The sequence below is a fragment of the Phyllobates terribilis genome, unplaced genomic scaffold (genome assembly GCF_046119375.1).
Source record: "Phyllobates terribilis strain yellow unplaced genomic scaffold, ASM4611937v1 Scaffold_5__5_contigs__length_657084704, whole genome shotgun sequence".
Taxonomy (NCBI): domain Eukaryota; kingdom Metazoa; phylum Chordata; class Amphibia; order Anura; family Dendrobatidae; genus Phyllobates; species Phyllobates terribilis.
In genome coordinates, this window is record NW_027362765.1 from 323,353,710 (window position 1) to 323,374,808 (window position 21,099).

Genomic DNA, 21,099 nt, shown 5'->3' on the forward strand with positions numbered 1-21,099 from the left:
GCACGGCTCGGCTCTGCACATACATTACACGCACGGCTCGGCTCTGCACATACATTACACGCACGGCTCTGCACATACATTACACGAACGGCTCTGCACATACATTACACGCACGGCTCTGCACATACATTACACGCTCTGCTCTGCACATACATTACATGCACGGCTCGGCTCTGCACATACATTACACGCACGGCTCGGCTCTGCACATACATTACACGCTCGGCTCTGCACATACATTACACGCACGGCTCTGCTCTGCACATACATTACACGCACGGCTCTGCTCTGCACATACATTACACGCACGGCTCTGCTCTGCACATACATTACACGCACGGCTCTGCACATATATTACACGCACGGCTCTGCTCTGCACATACATTACACGCACGGCTCGGCTCTGCACATACATTACACGCACGGCTCGGCTCTGCACATACATTACACGCACGGCTCTGCTCTGCACATACATTACACGCTCGGCTCTGCACATACATTACACGCACGGCTCTGCTCTGCACATACATTACACGCACGGCTCTGCTCTGCACATACATTACACGCACGGCTCTGCTCTGCACATACATTACACGCACGGCTCTGCTCTGCACATACATTACACGCACGGCTCTGCTCTGCACCCAATATATATCCATCCTGATCACAAACATAAAATCAACAAACACGGATCACAGCCAGTAGAGCAAAGTCCTGCATAGATCATGTGACCTCGTGACTCCTCCCATCCATATGTCAGATCACATGACTGTGACATCGGCAAAGGTCCTGTAAGTCAGTCATATCTAGTGTGCAGCTCTCCAGGTGGAGGTATGTGGAGATTCAGCATTAACCCCTTCAGCCCTGTAGTCACATGCAGGAGACACAGCTCCTCACCGGCTGTAGCGCTGTATCCTGGTCTAGCCTTAGTGTGTTAGATGTGGCTACTTCCCTCCTGACTTGGCTTGTTGGTCCATCACTGTGCAGCTCCTCACCGGCTGTATCCTGGTCTAGCCTTAGTGTGTTAGATGTGGCTACTTCCCTCCTGACTTGGCTTGTTGGTCCATCACTGTGCAGCTCCTCACCGGCTGTAGCGCTGTATCCTGGTCTAGCCTTAGTGTGTTAGATGTGGCTACTTCCCTCCTGACTTGGCTTGTTGGTCCATCACTGTGCAGCTCCTCACCCTCTGTAGCGCTGTATCCTGGTCTAGCCTTAGTGTGTTAGATGTGGCTACTTCCCTCCTGACTTGGCTTGTTGGTCCATCACTGTGCAGCTCCTCACCGGCTGTAGTGCTGTATCCTGGTCTAGCCTTAGTGTGTTAGATGTGGCTACTTCCCTCCTGACTTGGCTTGTTGGTCCATCACTGTGCAGCTCCTCACCCTCTGTAGCGCTGTATCCTGGTCTAGCCTTAGTGTGTTAGATGTGGCTACTTCCCTCCTGACTTGGCTTGTTGGTCCATCACTGTGCAGCTCCTCACCGGCTGTAGCGCTGTATCCTGGTCTAGCCTTAGTGTGTTAGTTGTGGCTACTTCCCTCCTGACTTGGCTTGTTGGTCCATCACTGTGCAGCTCCTCACCCTCTGTAGCTCTGTATCCTGGTCTAGCCTTAGTGTGTTAGATGTGGCTACTTCCCTCCTGACTTGGCTTGTTGGTCCATCACTGTGCAGCTCCTCACCCTCTGTAGCGCTGTATCCTGGTCTAGCCTTAGTGTGTTAGATGTGGCTACTTCCCTCCTGACTTTGCTTGTTGGTCCATCACTGTGCAGCTCCTCACCGGCTGTAGCGCTGTATCCTGGTCTAGCCTTAGTGTGTTAGTTGTGGCTACTTCCCTCCTGACTTGGCTTGTTGGTCCATCACTGTGCAGCTCCTCACCCTCTGTAGCTCTGTATCCTGGTCTAGCCTTAGTGTGTTAGATGTGGCTACTTCCCTCCTGACTTGGCTTGTTGGTCCATCACTGTGCAGCTCCTCACCCTCTGTAGCTCTGTATCCTGGTCTAGCCTTAGTGTGTTAGATGTGGCTACTTCCCTCCTGACTTGGCTTGTTGGTCCATCACTCTGCAGCTCCTCACCGGCTGTAGCGCTGTATCCTGGTCTAGCCTTAGTGTGTTAGATGTGGCTACTTCCCTCCTGACTTGGCTTGTTGGTCCATCACTGTGCAGCTCCTCACCGGCTGTAGCGCTGTATCCTGGTCTAGCCTTAGTGTGTTAGATGTGGCTACTTCCCTCCTGACTTGGCTTGTTGGTCCATCACTGTGCAGCTCCTCACCGGCTGTTGCGCTGTATCCTGGTCTAGCCTTAGTGTGTTAGATGTGGCTACTTCCCTCCTGACTTGGCTTGTTGGTCCAGCACTGTACAGCTCCTCACTGGCTGTAGTGCTGTATCCTGGTCTATCCTTAGTGTGTTAGTTGTGGCTACTTCCCTCCTGTCTTGGCTTGTTGGTCCAACACTGTGCAGCTCCTCACCGCCTGTAGCGCTGTATCCTGGTCTAGCCTTAGTGTGTTAGATGTGGCTACTTCCCTCCTGACTTGGCTTGTTTTTCCATCACTGTGCAGCTCCTCACCGGCTGTAGCGCTGTATCCTGGTCTAGCCTTAGTGTGTTAGATGTGGCTACTTCCCTCCTGACTTGGCTTGTTGGTCCATCACTGTGCAGCTCCTCGCCGGCTGTAGCGCTGTATCCTGGTCTAGCCTTAGTGTGTTAGATGTGGCTACTTCCCTCCTGACTTGGCTTGTTGGTCCATCGCTGTGCAGCTCCTCGCCGGATGTAGCGCTGTATCCTGGTCTAGCCTTAGTGTGTTAGATGTGGCTACTTCCCTCCTGACTTGGTTGTTTGTCCTTCACTGTGCAGCTCCTCACCGGCTGTAGCGCTGTATCCTGGTCTAGCCTTAGTGTGTTAGATGTGGCTACTTCCCTCCTGACTTGGCTTGTTGGTCCATCACTATGCAGCTCCTCACCGGCTGTAGCGCTGTATCCTGGTCTAGCCTTAGTGTGTTAGATGTGGCTACTTCCCTCTTGACTTGGCTTGTTGGTCCATCGCTGTGCAGCTCCTCGCCGGCTGTAGCGCTGTATCCTGGTCTATCCTTAGTGTGTTAGATGTGGCTACTTCCCTCCTGACTTGGCTTGTTGGTCCATCACTATGCAGCTCCTCACCGGCTGTAGCGCTGTATCCTGGTCTAGCCTTAGTGTGTTAGATGTGGCTACTTCCCTCCTGACTTGGCTTGTTGGTCCATCACTGTGCAGCTCCTCACCGGCTGTAGCGCTGTATCCTGGTCTAGCCTTAGTGTGTTAGATGTGGCTACTTCCCTCCTGACTTGGCTTGTTGGTCCATCACTATGCAGCTCCTCACCGGCTGTAGCGCTGTATCCTGGTCTAGTCTTAGTGTGTTAGATGTGGCTACTACCCTCCTGACTTGGCTTGTTGGTCCATCACTGTGCAGCTCCTCACCCTCTGTAGCGCTGTATCCTGATCTAGCCTTAGTGTGTTAGATGTGGCTACTTCCCTCTTGACTTGGCTTGTTTGTCCTTCACTGTGCAGCTCCTCACCGGCTGTAGCGCTGTATCCAGGTCTAGCCTTAGTGTGTTAGATGTGGCTACTTCCCTCCTGACTTGGCTTGTTGGTCCATCACTGTGCAGCTCCTCACCGGCTGTAGCGCTGTATCCTGGTCTAGCCTTAGTGTGTTAGATGTGGCTACTTCCCTCTTGACTTGGCTTGTTGGTCCATCGCTGTGCAGCTCCTCGCCGGCTGTAGCGCTGTATCCTGGTCTAGCCTTAGTGTGTTAGATGTGGCTACTTCCCTCCTGACTTGGCTTGTTGGTCCATCACTGTGCAGCTCCTCACCGGCTGTAGCGCTGTATCCTGGTCTAGCCTTAGTGTGTTAGATGTGGCTACTTCCCTCTTGACTTGGCTTGTTGGTCCATCGCTGTGCAGCTCCTCGCCGGCTGTAGCGCTGTATCCTGGTCTAGCCTTAGTGTGTTAGATGTGGCTACTTCCCTCCTGACTTGGCTTGTTGGTCCATCACTATGCAGCTCCTCACCGGCTGTAGCGCTGTATCCTGGTCTAGCCTTAGTGTGTTAGATGTGGCTACTTCCCTCCTGACTTGGCTTGTTGGTCCATCACTGTGCAGCTCCTCACCGGCTGTAGCGCTGTATCCTGGTCTAGCCTTAGTGTGTTAGATGTGGCTACTTCCCTCCTGACTTGGCTTGTTGGTCCATCACTGTGCAGCTCCTCACCGGATGTAGCGCTGTATCCTGGTCTAGCCTTAGTGTGTTAGATGTGGCTACTACCCTCCTGACTTGGCTTGTTGGTCCATAACTGTGCAGCTCCTCACCGGCTGTAGCGCTGTATCCTGGTCTAGCCTTAGTGTGTTAGATGTGGCTACTACCCTCCTGACTTGGCTTGTTGGTCCATCACTGTGCAGCTCCTCGCCGGCTGTAGCGCTGTATCCTAGTCTAGCCTTAGTGTGTTAGATGTGGCTACTTCCCTCCTGACTTGGCTTGTTGGTCCATCGCTGTGCAGCTCCTCGCCGGATGTAGCGCTGTATCCTGGTCTAGCCTTAGTGTGTTAGATGTGGCTACTTCCCTTCTGACTTGGTTGTTTGTCCTTCACTGTGCAGCTCCTCACCGGCTGTAGCGCTGTATCCTGGTCTAGCCTTAGTGTGTTAGATGTGGCTACTTCCCTCCTGACTTGGCTTGTTGGTCCATCACTGTGCAGCTCCTCACCGGCTGTAGCGCTGTATCCTGGTCTAGCCTTAGTGTGTTAGATGTGGCTACTTCCCTCTTGACTTGGCTTGTTGGTCCATCGCTGTGCAGCTCCTCGCCGGCTGTAGCGCTGTATCCTGGTCTAGCCTTAGTGTGTTAGATGTGGCTACTTCCCTCCTGACTTGGCTTGTTGGTCCATCACTATGCAGCTCCTCGCCGGCTGTAGCGCTGTATCCTGGTCTAGCCTTAGTGTGTTAGATGTGGCTACTTCCCTCCTGACTTGGCTTGTTGGTCCATCACTGTGCAGCTCCTCACCGGCTGTAGCGCTGTATCCTGGTCTAGCCTTAGTGTGTTAGATGTGGCTACTTCCCTCCTGACTTGGCTTGTTGGTCCATCACTATGCAGCTCCTCACCGGCTGTAGCGCTGTATCCTGGTCTAGTCTTAGTGTGTTAGATGTGGCTACTTCCCTCCTGACTTGGCTTGTTGGTCCATCACTGTGCAGCTCCTCACCCTCTGTAGCGCTGTATCCTGGTCTAGCCTTAGTGTGTTAGATGTGGCTACTTCCCTCTTGACTTGGCTTGTTTGTCCATCACTGTGCAGCTCCTCACCGGCTGTAGCGCTGTATCCTGGTCTAGCCTTAGTGTGTTAGATGTGGCTACTTCCCTCTTGACTTGGCTTGTTGGTCCATCGCTGTGCAGCTCCTCGCCGGCTGTAGCGCTGTATCCTGGTCTAGCCTTAGTGTGTTAGATGTGGCTACTTCCCTCCTGACTTGGCTTGTTGGTCCATCACTATGCAGCTCCTCACCGGCTGTAGCGCTGTATCCTGGTCTAGCCTTAGTGTGTTAGATGTGGCTACTTCCCTCCTGACTTGGCTTGTTGGTCCATCACTGTGCAGCTCCTCACCGGCTGTAGCGCTGTATCCTGGTCTAGCCTTAGTGTGTTAGATGTGGCTACTTCCCTCTTGACTTGGCTTGTTGGTCCATCGCTGTGCAGCTCCTCGCCGGCTGTAGCGCTGTATCCTGGTCTAGCCTTAGTGTGTTAGATGTGGCTACTACCCTCCTGACTTGGCTTGTTGGTCCATAACTGTGCAGCTCCTCACCGGCTGTAGCGCTGTATCCTGGTCTAGCCTTAGTGTGTTAGATGTGGCTACTTCCCTCCTGACTTGGCTTGTTGGTCCATCACTGTGCAGCTCCTCGCCGGCTGTAGCGCTGTATCCTGGTCTAGCCTTAGTGTGTTAGATGTGGCTACTTCCCTCCTGACTTGGCTTGTTGGTCCATCGCTGTGCAGCTCCTCGCCGGATGTAGCGCTGTATCCTGGTCTAGCCTTAGTGTGTTAGATGTGGCTACTTCCCTCCTGACTTGGCTTGTTGGTCCATCGCTGTGCAGCTCCTCGCCGGCTGTAGCGCTGTATCCTGGTCTAGTCTTAGTGTGTTAGATGTGGCTACTTCCCTCCTGACTTGGCTTGTTGGTCCATCACTATGCAGCTCCTCACCGGCTGTAGCGCTGTATCCTGGTCTAGCCTTAGTGTGTTAGATGTGGCTACTTCCCTCCTGACTTGGCTTGTTGGTCCATCACTGTGCAGCTCCTCACCGGCTGTAGCGCTGTATCCTGGTCTAGCCTTAGTGTGTTAGATGTGGCTACTTCCCTCCTGACTTGGCTTGTTGGTCCATAACTGTGCAGCTCCTCACCGGCTGTAGCGCTGTATCCTGGTCTAGCCTTAGTGTGTTAGATGTGGCTACTTCCCTCCTGACTTGGCTTGTTGGTCCATCGCTGTGCAGCTCCTCGCCGGATGTAGCTCTGTATCCTGGTCTAGCCTTAGTGTGTTAGATGTGGCTACTTCCCTCCTGACTTGGCTTGTTGGTCCATAACTGTGCAGCTCCTCACCGGCTGTAGCGCTGTATCCTGGTCTAGCCTTAGTGTGTTAGATGTGGCTACTTCCCTCCTGACTTGGCTTGTTGGTCCATCGCTGTGCAGCTCCTCGCCGGATGTAGCTCTGTATCCTGGTCTAGCCTTAGTGTGTTAGATGTGGCTACTTCCCTCCTGACTTGGTTGTTTGTCCTTCACTGTGCAGCTCCTCACCGGCTGTAGCGCTGTATCCTGGTCTAGCCTTAGTGTGTTAGATGTGGCTACTTCCCTCCTGACTTGGCTTGTTGGTCCATCACTGTGCAGCTCCTCACCGGCTGTAGCGCTGTATCCTGGTCTAGCCTTAGTGTGTTAGATGTGGCTACTTCCCTCTTGACTTGGCTTGTTGGTCCATCGCTGTGCAGCTCCTCGCCGGCTGTAGCGCTGTATCCTGGTCTAGCCTTAGTGTGTTAGATGTGGCTACTTCCCTCCTGACTTGGCTTGTTGGTCCATCACTATGCAGCTCCTCACCGGCTGTAGCGCTGTATCCTGGTCTAGCCTTAGTGTGTTAGATGTGGCTACTTCCCTCCTGACTTGGCTTGTTGGTCCATCACTGTGCAGCTCCTCACCGGCTGTAGCGCTGTATCCTGGTCTAGCCTTAGTGTGTTAGATGTGGCTACTTCCCTCTTGACTTGGCTTGTTGGTCCATCGCTGTGCAGCTCCTCGCCGGCTGTAGCGCTGTATCCTGGTCTAGCCTTAGTGTGTTAGATGTGGCTACTTCCCTCCTGACTTGGCTTGTTGGTCCATCACTATGCAGCTCCTCACCGGCTGTAGCGCTGTATCCTGGTCTAGCCTTAGTGTGTTAGATGTGGCTACTTCCCTCCTGACTTGGCTTGTTGGTCCATCACTGTGCAGCTCCTCGCCGGCTGTAGCGCTGTATCCTGGTCTAGCCTTAGTGTGTTAGATGTGGCTACTTCCCTCCTGACTTGGCTTGTTGGTCCATCGCTGTGCAGCTCCTCGCCGGATGTAGCGCTGTATCCTGGTCTAGCCTTAGTGTGTTAGATGTGGCTACTTCCCTTCTGACTTGGTTGTTTGTCCTTCACTGTGCAGCTCCTCACCGGCTGTAGCGCTGTATCCTGGTCTAGCCTTAGTGTGTTAGATGTGGCTACTTCCCTCCTGACTTGGCTTGTTGGTCCATCACTGTGCAGCTCCTCACCGGCTGTAGCGCTGTATCCTGGTCTAGCCTTAGTGTGTTAGATGTGGCTACTTCCCTCTTGACTTGGCTTGTTGGTCCATCGCTGTGCAGCTCCTCGCCGGCTGTAGCGCTGTATCCTGGTCTAGCCTTAGTGTGTTAGATGTGGCTACTTCCCTCCTGACTTGGCTTGTTGGTCCATCACTATGCAGCTCCTCACCGGCTGTAGCGCTGTATCCTGGTCTAGCCTTAGTGTGTTAGATGTGGCTACTTCCCTCCTGACTTGGCTTGTTGGTCCATCACTGTGCAGCTCCTCACCGGCTGTAGCGCTGTATCCTGGTCTAGCCTTAGTGTGTTAGATGTGGCTACTACCCTCCTGACTTGGCTTGTTGGTCCATAACTGTGCAGCTCCTCACCGGCTGTAGCGCTGTATCCTGGTCTAGCCTTAGTGTGTTAGATGTGGCTACTTCCCTCCTGACTTGGCTTGTTGGTCCATCACTGTGCAGCTCCTCGCCGGCTGTAGCGCTGTATCCTGGTCTAGCCTTAGTGTGTTAGATGTGGCTACTTCCCTCCTGACTTGGCTTGTTGGTCCATCGCTGTGCAGCTCCTCGCCGGATGTAGCGCTGTATCCTGGTCTAGCCTTAGTGTGTTAGATGTGGCTACTTCCCTCCTGACTTGGTTGTTTGTCCTTCACTGTGCAGCTCCTCACCGGCTGTAGCGCTGTATCCTGGTCTAGCCTTAGTGTGTTAGATGTGGCTACTTCCCTCCTGACTTGGCTTGTTGGTCCATCACTGTGCAGCTCCTCACCGGCTGTAGCGCTGTATCCTGGTCTAGCCTTAGTGTGTTAGATGTGGCTACTACCCTCCTGACTTGGCTTGTTGGTCCATAACTGTGCAGCTCCTCACCGGCTGTAGCGCTGTATCCTGGTCTAGCCTTAGTGTGTTAGATGTGGCTACTTCCCTCCTGACTTGGCTTGTTGGTCCATCACTGTGCAGCTCCTCGCCGGCTGTAGCGCTGTATCCTGGTCTAGCCTTAGTGTGTTAGATGTGGCTACTTCCCTCCTGACTTGGCTTGTTGGTCCATCGCTGTGCAGCTCCTCGCCGGATGTAGCGCTGTATCCTGGTCTAGCCTTAGTGTGTTAGATGTGGCTACTTCCCTCCTGACTTGGCTTGTTGGTCCATCGCTGTGCAGCTCCTCGCCGGCTGTAGCGCTGTATCCTGGTCTAGCCTTAGTGTGTTAGATGTGGCTACTTCCCTCCTGACTTGGCTTGTTGGTCCATCGCTGTGCAGCTCCTCGCCGGATGTAGCGCTGTATCCTGGTCTAGCCTTAGTGTGTTAGATGTGGCTACTTCCCTCCTGACTTGGCTTGTTGGTCCATCACTATGCAGCTCCTCACCGGCTGTAGCGCTGTATCCTGGTCTAGCCTTAGTGTGTTAGATGTGGCTACTTCCCTCCTGACTTGGCTTGTTGGTCCATCACTATGCAGCTCCTCACCGGCTGTAGCGCTGTATCCTGGTCTAGTCTTAGTGTGTTAGATGTGGCTACTTCCCTCCTGACTTGGCTTGTTGGTCCATCACTGTGCAGCTCCTCACCCTCTGTAGCGCTGTATCCTGGTCTAGCCTTAGTGTGTTAGATGTGGCTACTTCCCTCTTGACTTGGCTTGTTGGTCCATCACTGTGCAGCTCCTCACCGGCTGTAGCGCTGTATCCTGGTCTAGTCTTAGTGTGTTAGATGTGGCTACTTCCCTCCTGACTTGGCTTGTTGGTCCATCACTGTGCAGCTCCTCACCCTCTGTAGCGCTGTATCCTGGTCTAGCCTTAGTGTGTTAGATGTGGCTACTTCCCTCTTGACTTGGCTTGTTTGTCCTTCACTGTGCAGCTCCTCACCGGCTGTAGCGCTGTATCCTGGTCTAGCCTTAGTGTGTTAGATGTGGCTACTTCCCTCCTGACTTGGCTTGTTGGTCCATCACTGTGCAGCTCCTCACCGGCTGTAGCGCTGTATCCTGGTCTAGCCTTAGTGTGTTAGATGTGGCTACTTCCCTCTTGACTTGGCTTGTTGGTCCATCGCTGTGCAGCTCCTCGCCGGCTGTAGCGCTGTATCCTGGTCTAGCCTTAGTGTGTTAGATGTGGCTACTTCCCTCCTGACTTGGCTTGTTGGTCCATCACTATGCAGCTCCTCACCGGCTGTAGCGCTGTATCCTGGTCTAGCCTTAGTGTGTTAGATGTGGCTACTTCCCTCCTGACTTGGCTTGTTGGTCCATCACTGTGCAGCTCCTCACCGACTGTAGCGCTGTATCCTAGTCTAGCCTTAGTGTGTTAGATGTGGCTACTTCCCTCTTGACTTGGCTTGTTGGTCCATCGCTGTGCAGCTCCTCGCCGGCTGTAGCGCTGTATCCTGGTCTAGCCTTAGTGTGTTAGATGTGGCTACTTCCCTCCTGACTTGGCTTGTTGGTCCATCACTGTGCAGCTCCTCACCGGCTGTAGCGCTGTATCCTGGTCTAGCCTTAGTGTGTTAGATGTGGCTACTACCCTCCTGACTTGGCTTGTTGGTCCATAACTGTGCAGCTCCTCACCGGCTGTAGCGCTGTATCCTGGTCTAGCCTTAGTGTGTTAGATGTGGCTACTTCCCTCCTGACTTGGCTTGTTGGTCCATCACTGTGCAGCTCCTCGCCGGCTGTAGCGCTGTATCCTGGTCTAGCCTTAGTGTGTTAGATGTGGCTACTTCCCTCCTGACTTGGCTTGTTGGTCCATCGCTGTGCAGTTCCTCGCCGGATGTAGCGCTGTATCCTGGTCTAGCCTTAGTGTGTTAGATGTGGCTACTTCCCTCCTGACTTGGCTTGTTGGTCCTTCACTATGCAGCTCCTCACCGGCTGTAGCGCTGTATCCTGGTCTAGCCTTAGTGTGTTAGATGTGGCTACTTCCCTCCTGACTTGGCTTGTTGGTCCATCACTGTGCAGCTCCTCACCCTCTGTAGCGCTGTATCCTGGTCTAGCCTTAGTGTGTTAGATGTGGCTACTTCCCTCTTGACTTGGCTTGTTGGTCCATCGCTGTGCAGCTCCTCGCCGGCTGTAGCGCTGTATCCTGGTCTAGTCTTAGTGTGTTAGATGTGGCTACTTCCCTCCTGACTTGGCTTGTTGGTCCATCACTATGCAGCTCCTCACCGGCTGTAGCGCTGTATCCTGGTCTAGCCTTAGTGTGTTAGATGTGGCTACTTCCCTCCTGACTTGGCTTGTTGGTCCATCACTGTGCAGCTCCTCACCGGCTGTAGCGCTGTATCCTGGTCTAGCCTTAGTGTGTTAGATGTGGCTACTTCCCTCCTAACTTGGCTTGTTGGTCCATCACTGTGCAGCTCCTCACCGGCTGTAGCGCTGTATCCTGGTCTAGCCTTAGTGTGTTAGATGTGGCTACTTCCCTCTTGACTTGGCTTGTTGGTCCATCACTGTGCAGCTCTTCACCGGCTGTAGCGCTGTATCCTGGTCTAGCCTTAGTGTGTTAGATGTGGCTACTTCCCTCCTGACTTGGCTTGTTGGTCCATCACTGTGCAGCTCCTCGCCGGCTGTAGCGCTGTATTCTCGTCTAGCCTTAGTGTGTTAGATGTGGCTACTTCCCTCCTGACTTGGCTTGTTGGTCCATCACTGTGCAGCTCCTCACCGGCTGTAGCGCTGTATCCTGGTCTATCCTTAGTGTGTTAGATGTGGCTACTTCCCTCCTGACTTGGTTTGTTGGTCCATCACTGTGCAGCTCCTCACCGGCTGTAGCGCTGTATCCTGGTCTAGCCTTAGTGTGTTAGATGTGGCTACTTTCCTCCTGACTTGGCTTGTTGGTCCATCACTGTGCAGCTCCTCACCGGCTGTAGCGCTGTATCCTGGTCTAGCCTTAGTGTGTTAGAAGTGGCTACTTCCCTCCTGACTTGGCTTGTTGGTCCATCACTGTGCAGCTCCTCACCGGCTGTAGCGCTGTATCCTGGTCTAGCCTTAGTGTGTTAGATGTGGCTACTTCCCTCCTGACTTGGCTTGTTGGTTCATCACTGTGCAGTTCCTCACCAGCTGTAGCGCTGTATCCTAGTCTATCCTTAGTGTGTTAGATGTGGCTACTTCCCTCCTGACTTGGCTTGTTGGTCCATCACTGTGCAGCTCCTCGCCGGCTGTAGCGCTGTATTCTCTTCTAGCCTTAGTGTGTTAGATGTGGCTACTTCCCTCCTGACTTGGCTTGTTGGTCCATCACTGTGCAGCTCCTCACCGGCTGTAGCGCTGTATCCTGGTCTAGCCTTAGTGTGTTAGATGTGGCTACTTCCCTCTTGACTTGGCTTGTTGGTCCATCACTGTGCAGCTCCTCACCGGCTGTAGCGCTGTATCCTGGTCTAGCCTTAGTGTGTTAGATGTGGCTACTTCCCTCCTGACTTGGCTTGTTGGTCCATCACTGTGCAGCTCCTCACCGGCTGTAGCGCTGTATCCTGGTCTAGCCTTAGTGTGTTAGATGTGGCTACTTCCCTCCTGACTTGGCTTGTTGGTTCTTCACTGTGCAGTTCCTCACCGGCTGTAGCGCTGTATCCTGGTCTATCCTTAGTGTGTTAGATGTGGCTACTTCCCTCCTGACTTGGCTTGTTGGTCCATCACTGTGCAGCTCCTCGCCGGCTGTAGTGCTGTATTCTCGTCTAGCCTTAGTGTGTTAGATGTGGCTACTTCCCTCCTGACTTGGCTTGTTGGTCCATCACTGTGCAGCTCCTCACCGGCTGTAGCGCTGTATCCTGGTCTATCCTTAGTGTGTTAGATGTGGCTACTTTCCTCCTGACTTGGCTTGTTGGTCCATCACTGTGCAGCTCCTCACCGGCTGTAGCGCTGTATCCTGGTCTAGCCTTAGTGTGTTAGAAGTGGCTACTTCCCTCCTGACTTGGCTTGTTGGTCCATCACTGTGCAGCTCCTCACCGGCTGTAGCGCTGTATCCTGGTCTAGCCTTAGTGTGTTAGATGTGGCTACTTCCCTCCTGACTTGGCTTGTTGGTTCATCACTGTGCAGTTCCTCACCGGCTGTAGCGCTGTATCCTGGTCTATCCTTAGTGTGTTAGATGTGGCTACTTCCCTCCTGACTTGGCTTGTTGTTCCATCACTGTGCAGCTCCTCGCCGGCTGTAGCGCTGTATTCTCGTCTAGCCTTAGTGTGTTAGATGTGGCTACTTCCCTCCTGACTTGGCTTGTTGGTCCATCACTGTGCAGCTCCTCACCGGCTGTAGCGCTGTATCCTGGTCTAGCCTTAGTGTGTTAGATGTGGCTACTTCCCTCCTGACTTGGCTTGTAGGTCCATCACTGTGCAGCTCCTCACCGGCTGTAGCGCTGTATCCTGGTCTTTCCTTAGTGTGTTAGATGTGGCTACTTCCCTCCTGACTTGGTTTGTTGGTCCATCACTGTGCAGCTCCTCACCGGCTGTAGCGCTGTATCCTGGTCTAGCCTTAGTGTGTTAGATGTGGCTACTTCCCTCCTGACTTGGCTTGTTGGTCCATCACTGTGCAGCTCCTCACCGGCTGTAGCGCTGTATCCTGGTCTAGCCTTAGTGTGTTAGATGTGGCTACTTCCCTCCTGACTTGGCTTGTTGGTCCATCACTGTGCAGCTCCTCACCGGCTGTAGCGCTGTATCCTGGTCTAGCCTTAGTGTGTTAGATGTGGCTACTTCCCTCCTGACTTGGCTTGTTGGTCCATCACTGTGCAGCTCCTCACCGGCTGTAGAGCTGTATCTTGGTCTAGCCTTAGTGTGTTAGATGTGGCTACTTCCCTCCTGACTTGGCTTGTTGGTCCATCACTGTGCAGCTCCTCACCGGCTGTAGAGCTGTATCCTCGTCTAGCCTTAGTGTGTTAGATGTGGCTACTTCCCTCCTGACTTGGCTTATTGGTCCATCACTGTGCAGCTCCTCACCGGCTGTAGAGCTGTATCCTGGTCTAGCCTTAGTGTGTTAGATGTGGCTACTTCCCTCCTGACTTGGCTTGTTGGTCCATCATTGTGCGGCTCCTCACTGGCTGTAGCGCTGTATCCTGGTCTAGCCTTAGTGTGTTAGATGTGGCTACTTCCCTCCTGACTTGGCTTGTTGGTCCATCGCTGTGCAGCTCCTCACCGGCTGTAGTGCTGTATCCTGGTCTAGCCTTAGTGTGTTAGATGTGGCTACTTCCCTCCTGACTTGGCTTGTTGGTCCATCGCTGTGCAGCTCCTCACCGGCTGTAGCGCTGTATCCTGGTCTAGCCTTAGTGTGTTAGATGTGGCTACTTCCCTCCTGACTTGGCTTGTTGGTCCATCGCTGTGCAGCTCCTCACCGGCTGTAGCGCTGTATCCTGGTCTAGCCTTAGTGTGTTAGATGTGGCTACTTCCCTCCTGACTTGGCTTGTTGGTCCATCGCTGTGCAGCTCCTCACCGGCTGTAGCGCTGTATCCTGGTCTAGCCTTAGTGTGTTAGATGTGGCTACTTCCCTCCTGACTTGGCTTGTTGGTCCATCGCTGTGCAGCTCCTCACCGGCTGTAGCGCTGTATCCTGGTCTAGCCTTAGTGTGTTAGATGTGGCTACTTCCCTCCTGACTTGGCTTGTTGGTCCATCGCTGTGCAGCTCCTCACCGGCTGTAGTGCTGTATCCTGGTCTAGCCTTAGTGTGTTAGATGTGGCTACTTCCCTCCTGACTTGGCTTGTTGGTCCATCGCTGTGCAGCTCCTCACCGGCTGTAGCGCTGTATCCTGGTCTAGCCTTAGTGTGTTAGATGTGGCTACTTCCCTCCTGACTTGGCTTGTTGGTCCATCGCTGTGCAGCTCCTCACCGGCTGTAGCGCTGTATCCTGGTCTAGCCTTAGTGTGTTAGATGTGGCTACTTCCCTCCTGACCTGGCTTGTTGGTCCATCGCTGTGCAGCTCCTCACCGGCTGTAGCGCTGTATCCTGGTCTATCCTTAGTGTGTTAAATGTGGCTACTTCCCTCCTGACTTGGCTTGTTGGTCCATCGCTGTGCAGCTCCTCACCGGCTGTAGCGCTGTATCCTGGTCTATCCTTAGTGTGTTAAATGTGGCTACTTCCCTCCTGACTTGGCTTGTTGGTCCATCGCTGTGCAGCTCCTCACCGGCTGTAGCGCTGTATCCTGGTCTATCCTTAGTGTGTTAAATGTGGCTACTTCCCTCCTGACTTGGCTTGTTGGTCCATCGCTGTGCAGCTCCTCACCGGCTGTAGCGCTGTATCCTGGTCTAGCCTTAGTGTGTTAGATGTGGCTACTTCCCTCCTGACTTGGCTTGTTGGTCCATCACTGTGCAGCTCCTCACCGGCTGTAGCGCTGTATCCTGGTCTAGCCTTAGTGTGTTAGATGTGGCTACTTCCCTCCTGACTTGGCTTCTTGGTCCATCACTGTGCAGCTCCTCACCGGCTGTAGCGCTGTATCCTGGTCTAGCCTTAGTGTGTTAGATGTGGCTATTTTCCTCCTGACTTGGCTTGTTGGTCCATCACTGTGCAGCTCCTCACCGGCTGTAGCGCTGTATCCTGGTCTAGCCTTAGTGTGTTAGATGTGGCTACTTCCCTCCTGACTTGGTTTGTTGGTCCTTCACTGTGCAGCTCCTCACCGGCTGTAGTTCTGTATCCTGGTCTAGCCTTAGTGTGTTAGATGTGGCTACTTCCCTCCTGACTTGGATTGTTGGTCCATCACTGTGCAGCCCCTCACCGGCTGTAGCGCTGTATCCTGGTCTAGCCTTAGTGTGTTAGATGTGGCTACTTCCCTCCTGACTTGGCTTGTTTGTCCATCACTGTGCAGTTCCTCACCGGCTGTAGCGCTGTATCCTTTTCTAGCCTTAGTGTGTTAGATGTGGCTACTTCCCTCCTGACTTAGCTTGTTGGTCCATCACTGTGCAGCTCCTCACCGGCTCTAGCGCTGTATCCTGGTCTAGCCTTAGTGTGTTAGATGTGGCTACTTCTCTCCTGACTTGGCTTGTTGGTCCATAACTGTGCAGCTCCTCACCGGCTGTAGCGCTGTATCCTTGTCTAGCCTTAGTGTGTTAGATGTGGCTACTACCCTCCTGACTTTGCTTGTTGGTCCATCACTGTGCAGCTCTTCACCGGCTGTATCCTGGTCTAGCCTTAGTGTGTTAGATGTGGCTACTTCCCTCCTGACTTGGCTTGTTGGTCCATCACTGTGCAGCTCCTCACCGGCTGTAGCGCTGTATCCTGGTCTAGCCTTAGTGTTTGAGATGTGGCTACTTCCCTCCTGACTTGGCTTGTTGGTCCATCACTGTGCAGCTCCTCACCGGCTGTATCCTGGTCTAGCTTTAGTGTGTTAGATGTGGCTACTTCCCTCCTGACTTGGCTTGTTGGGCCATCACTGTGCAGTTCCTCACCGGCTGTAGCGCTGTATCCTTTTCTAGCCTTAGTGTGTTATATGTGGCTACTTCCCTCCTGACTTGGCTTGTTAGTCCATCACTGTACAGCTCCTTACCGTCTGTAGCGCTTTATCCTGGTCTAGCCTTAGTGTGTTAGATGTGGCTACTTCCCTCCTGACTTGGTTTGTTGGTCCATCACTGTGCAGCTCCTCACCGGCTGTAGCGCTGTATCCTGTTCTAGCATTGGTGTTTGAGATGTGGCTACTTCCCTCCTGACTTGGCTTGTTGGTCCATCACTGTGCAGCTCCTCACCGGCTGTAGCGCTGTATCCTGGTCTAGCCTTAGTGTGTTAGATGTGGCTACTTCCCTCCTGACTTGGCTTGTTGGTCCATCACTGTGCAGCTCCTCACCGGCTGTAGCGCTTTATCCTGGTCTATCCTTAGTGTGTTAGATGTGGCTACTTCCCTCCTGACTTGGCTTGTTGGTCCATCACTGTGCAGCTCCTCACCGGCTGTAGCGCTGTATCCTGTTCTAGCCTTAGTGTTTGAGATGTGGCTACTTCCCTCCTGACTTGGCTTGTTGGTCCATCACTGTGCAGCTCCTCACCGGCTGTAGCGCTGTATCCTGGTCTAGCCTTAGTGTGTTGGATGTGGCTACTTCCCTCCTGACTTGGCTTGTTGGTCCATCACTGTGCAGCTCCTCACCGGCTGTAGCGCTGTATCCTGTTCTAGCCTTAGTGTTTGATATGTGGCTACTTCCCTCCTGACTTGGCTTGTTGGTCCATCACTGTGCAGCTCCTCACCGGCTGTAGCGCTGTATCCTGTTCTAGCCTTAGTGTTTGAGATGTGGCTACTTCCCTCCTGACTTGGCTTGTTGGTCCATCACTGTGCAGCTCCTCACCGGCTGTAGCGCTGTATCCTGGTCTAGCCTTAGTGTGTTAGATGTGGCTACTTCCCTCCTGACTTGGCTTGTTGGTCCATCACTGTGCAGCTCCTCACCGGCTGTAGTTCTGTATCCTGGTCTATCCTTAGTGTGTTAGATGTGGCTACTTCCCTCCTGACTTGGCTTGTTAGTCCATCACTGTGCAGCTCCTCACCGGCTGTAGCGTTGTATCCTGGTCTAGCCTTAGTGTTAGATGTGGCTACTTCCCTCCTGACTTGGCTTGTTGGTCCATCACTGTGCAGCTCCTCACCGGCTGTAGCGCTGTATCCTGGTCTATCCTTATTGTGTTAGATGTGGCTACTTCCCTCCTGACTTGGCTTGTTGGTCCATCACTGTGCAGCTCCTCACCGGCGGTAGCGCTGTATCCTTGTCTCTCCTTAGTGTGCTAGATGTGGTTACTTCCCTCCTGACTTGGCTTGTTGGTCCATCACTGTGCAGCTCCTCACCGGCTGTAGCGCTGTATCCTGGTCTAGCCTTAGTGTTTTAGATGTGGCTACTTCCCTTCTGACTTGGCTTGTTGGTCCATCACTGTGCAGCTCCTCACCAGCTTTAGCGCTTTATCCTGGTCTAGCCTTAGTGTGTTAGATGTGGCTACTTCCCTCCTGACTTGGCTTGTTGGTCCATCACTGTGCAGCTCCTCACCGGCTGTACCGCTGTATCCTGGTCTAGCCTTAGTGTGTTAGATGTGGCTACTTCCCTCCTGACTTGGTTGTTGGTTCATCACTGTGCAGCTCTTCACCGGCTGTAGCGCTGTATCCTGGTCTAGCCTTAGTGTGTTAGATGTGGCTATTTCCCTCCTGACTTGGCTTGTTGGTCCATCACTGTGCAGCTCCTCACCGGCTGTAGCGCTGTATCCTGGTCTATCCTTAGTGTGTTAGATGTGGCTACTTCCCTCCTGACTTGGCTTGTTGGTCCATCACTGTGCAGCTCCTCACCAGCTGTAGCACTGTATCCTGGTCTAGCCTTAGTGTGTTAGATGTGGCTACTTCCCTCCTGACTTGGCTTGTTAGTCCATCACTGTGCAGCTCCTCACCGCTGTAGCGCTGTATCCTGGTCAAGCCTTAGTGTGTTAGATGTGGCTACTTCCCTCCTGACTTGGCTTGTTGGTCCATCTCTGTGCAGCTCCTCACCGGCTGTAGCGCTGTATCCTGGTCTATCCTTAGTGTGTTAGATGTGGCTACTTCCCTCCTGACTTGGCTTGTTGGTCCATCACTGTGCAGCTCCTCATCGGCTGTAGCGCTGTATCCTTTTCTAGCCTTAGTGTGTTAGATGTGACTACTTCCCTCCTGCCCTAATGCTGTACAGTCCCCATTATGATCGTCACCCGCTCCATGTTGGACACTATCAGGATATATTAATGTTAGAAATGATGGAATCTGCCAAATCTCGCAGGTTTTACAAGGAAATTAGATTCCCAGTGAAGTAATGGTTGTTATTATGCTCTGTGATGTCTCCTGACCCAGAATATAATGCATATAGGATGTAAAAGCAAGAAATAACTCGTCTCTGTGTAACATGGTGCGGGTGGTACACCCTGGAACATTACATGAAAGTGGGGGTCCTGGCTGGGTGTGGGAACTTGTACTTTTGGGGGCGCTACGCCCCTGCAGTCTGCATGATGCTGCTGACTTCGGCTGGCCAGGACCAGGTCTTGTAACGTTCAGTGAGGGAGACCACCACGTTTAATCAAATGGTCTTTTACTGAACAGTAACATAGTGGGTATTATCTACAACAGATAGCGGATGCATAGCTTCATGGAGGTTTCTCTTGGTGCATGGAACATCTTCACATACATTCTCCCTGTCCTCCCCAGAATGACTCGGTTCTGCCTCACTCATCCTATATCTTCACCACCACCCAGCACGGTACTTCAGGAACTTCCGTCATCCTCCATAAATGCACTACAGTCAGTGAGAGTCCTGTACTTCAACCCGCAGTACCGCCTTTCCCCTTAGGGGAGCTACTTTGCCGCTATGGCCGTTACCGAGCTTCTATGCTCGCTTCTTGTGGCTCTGCTGGGTTATCAGACCAGAGGTCTGCTCTAGCTGCAAACTAGGCCCCATCTTACATCCTGACAGCAAACTCTATCTGTCCCTTCACTTTATCCCCTCCCACTCTGGGCTAATCCCAACTGTTAACCTTAACTGTCCCTGTTAACTAGCTGTTGCTGGGCGGAATACAGCTTCATCACTAACAATGCAGATTACTACACATAGAAACATCATAATACATTGCAGCAATACACACGTCTTCAAGGGGGAATGTGGGCAGTATGTCCCTCTCCTTACAGCCTCTCACCTGTGCCTCAGTTCCCACAGTCAGCTGTCTAGTCTCTTATTTTTCCTTTTCCTATTGCACATATTCTCTTTGGCCTCTTCACTCCAGACCGTGTCTTCCTGCTCAAGTAGGCTTCAGACGTTACTAGAGCTAATGACCAATGTGCACTGCCACTGCACGGCATGCACTAATATCCAAGGCCTAGTCGAGCATCAAACCATGGTCTGGGGTGAAGAGGACGAAGCGAATGCGTGTGACGGAAAAGGAAAAAGAAGAGAAGAAGAAGAAGACTGGACCAGACAGCAGGCTGCAGGGACGGTCAGACAGGTGACTGGTGAGATGAGCATTATTATTACTTTTTTATCTGTTTGCCTGACCCTCCATAGTGCAGCAAAATGTCCACAAAAATTGGAGATTACCAATGTTTGTAAAATTTGAGAATTCAATTCTCTCATTTCTAATTAATGCTATTTCATTTGTTACTGACTTCTTTGGCACAACGATCCCGATCAGTGGATGTTACCTGATCTTTAAAATGTTTTCTTGTTTTTATGAAATGTTTAAAAGAGATATAAATATTTTAGATTTTTTTCTTTTAGATTTGCTTCTTTGTTTTTGGTGTTGAAGTGGATATACAGTTGTTAAAAAATAGTCTAAACATACATGTTGAAATGCCCGGTTTTTGTTATGTAAAAAAACTCATACCAAGAAGAATCATTTCATTAACTTTTTCCACCTTTTTTTTTAAATCAGATATTTTTTATTAAAAAACTTTTTATAAACATTATGCATAAACAGTGAGGCATCACTAAACTAGCAGTGCCTCTCAAGACCCACCCGTCCCCCCCCCCCCCCACCCATAACAGCCCCAAGAACCATATGGCAAAAGCAAATTTTTGTTACAGACCGTATACCATCATATAGCTTATCCGACTGTTAAAGCATTAATGATTTGATCCATGGGTACAGAGCTTAATATCTGATGATCAGCAATTAGTTATACAGAACATGAGACCACAACATTTCAAACTCAAGTGATATTTAAAATAGACATAATATGATAACCATGAAACATATTCCATTTACCCCAGATTTTATCACATTTACATATAGCCTTCCGCTTTTTGTACACTCCCTCTTCTAATCTCAATAAAAGACGCATTCTATCCAAAAATTCCTGGAGCCTGAGAGGGGAGGGATCCAGCCAATGTATAAGCTTTCTGACCTGGTATAGAGTCCTCTTAATGGCTATTATTTCATCCTCCTCACATCCTAATATTTCTACAAGGCCTAATACACATACTTTAGGATATAGGGGTAAATTACACTCAAACACATCATTAATGTATTGCACACACTCATTCCAGAATACAGCGACCTTTCTACATGTCCACATCATATGCATAAGATCTGCTCCTTCCTCTCCACATTTTGGACACGCACTGTCATTCCTTGCCCCAATGCGCTGTAGAAATTTGGGGGTTCTATATACTCTATGTAATAAGTACAACTGTGAAAGTCTATGTGCCTCACATGTAGATAGAATCGGAACGCTCCCCACCACATCTTCCCACTCCTCTGAGGATATAGTACCAATGTCACATTCCCACCTCTCCTTAACATTTAAGGGTCTGTCCCACTGAAATTGCTGCATAAGTATCCCGTAAATTCTGGAAATCAATCCCTTCCCACCTCTATGGCATAATAATGTGTTAAACAGTAGATGATGTTGGATTTTACTTTGCATATGTTGCGGCTGTACAAACCATGCATGCCTCAATTGGAGATAAAAGTAAAAACTGGTTTGTGGGACACAATATTCTTTTATCTGTTGGAACG

The 21,099-nt window shown here is 51.7% G+C and overlaps 1 protein-coding gene across 1 annotated transcript in view; it reads left to right on the top strand.

Annotated features, from left to right (window-relative positions):
* Positions 1–744: 744 nt before the first annotated feature.
* The window catches only part of LOC141273133 (uncharacterized), a 76,123-nt gene continuing 55,768 nt past the window's right edge, over positions 745–21,099 (top strand). Inside the window, exon 1 of the mRNA XM_073684574.1 lies at positions 745–831. The gene's annotated coding sequence lies outside the window, so the exon portion shown is untranslated. The remainder of the gene's footprint in view (positions 832–21,099) is intronic.